The following is a 1512-nucleotide window of genomic DNA, read 5'->3' as shown; positions in this document are numbered from 1 at the left end:
GATTTCTGTCACAGGCTGCAGAGAGGTTCATGGGCTCCTTTTGCCTCTGAAATCTGCCTACCCCCACCCTGAAACAGCTCTGAACGCAGTGGCATACACAAGCCTAGCAAAGCTATGCCCTCTGAAATCAGTTTAGCTTTTGTTAGGATGTGACCAGCGATCCCTCTTGCAGTCCAGGCTAACGTAAGCTTTGGAATAATCCAAGTTAATATCTGGACAGAGATCTCTGTACGAAACCTTCTTCTGGCAGAACTGATTATGCCCCAACTTTGCAGTGACCTCTGTCCAGCACGTTGCTTCTGCTCACACAGGATTCCCACAGCAGCAAAATCTGCAAAGGGTTAAAACGCACCTGCAATCATAGAGCCCATTTGCACAACAACTATCCCTCCCCTCTGAAGTTGTGAAGCCACAAACCACAACTAGCAAATTAATAATTTAGATTACTGAAGGAAAAAAACTACATAACCTTGAAGACAGTTCTGAAGTCTCTGAGTTCCAAACACTAAAAATTATAGGTTATGATATTTAAATATAAAGCAAGCTCACTGTTACACACCAAGACAATAAATCTACAGAGCTCAACATACAGGATTGAATGATAACAAAAAATAATTATCCTGTCCTGAAGACTGGCAGCTTCTCTGCCGTAGAGGGAAGCACTTTTGAACAGATTGTTTTTTATGAAAAGAGAGGAATAATGTTTCCATATGGAAGGCTTGGTTGTTGTTTGTTTGTTTTTTTTTTCTTAACTGACATATGCATTTCTGATGTGGCAGTAAATTAGGCGTTTTCATGAATGTTCACAGCAGCATGCTTGGCACTGAAGTGTTCAGGTGTAAGAGAGACCCACAAACCACAAATACTAGAAACTGCAAGTAGAGAATTGCTGTCCCCAGTGGCTTATGGGCAGCATGCTGCTTTAAGACCATCCAACACTGTTCACAACTCTGTTTTGCTTTCTACAAGTATATTTTTCTTCAGGTTGGGAAAAATCATTTCATTGTTTGTAACATTATCTGTCCCAAGATGTTCAGCATCCTTTTATAACTGAAAGTTTTGAGAGCATAAAGGGAAATCACTGCCTGGGTCTTACACCTTTGGCCAGTGGCAGCATTAGTAGAACAGCCACTCAATGCAAAATCCCAAGAATACTGGCAGTAAAGTAAGGAAAGTCTCATAGGGCATATATGTTCCTTTCAAGGTAACTGCCATGAGGTACCAGGGTCTGGTCTTCCCCACTGAAATCGTTTCCACCACAAAATGTTTATCACCTGAAGGGAAGGAACAGATACAGTCAAATTCCAAGACAGCAGTCTTTGGGGACCCAGGGAGGGACCCCACCACCATGATCATGGTCTGAGTTCATATTGCAAACATAGTCTATATCAGATGTGGAAGGCATGAAAAAACTCAAAGATACCGCGTATTGCAAGCAAGGAGGTTGAGCATCCAGCCAAGGAGGAATCTGTTTTCCTCTCTTTGACTGCAGTTTCAGGAATCTTACAGAGG

Source organism: Pygoscelis adeliae, unplaced genomic scaffold (assembly GCF_000699105.1).
Source record: "Pygoscelis adeliae isolate BGI_AS28 unplaced genomic scaffold, ASM69910v1 Scaffold79, whole genome shotgun sequence".
NCBI classification, from domain to species: Eukaryota; Metazoa; Chordata; class Aves; order Sphenisciformes; family Spheniscidae; genus Pygoscelis; species Pygoscelis adeliae.
The sequence above is the reverse complement of the archived record's forward strand: the minus strand, read 5'-3'. Positions refer to the sequence as shown.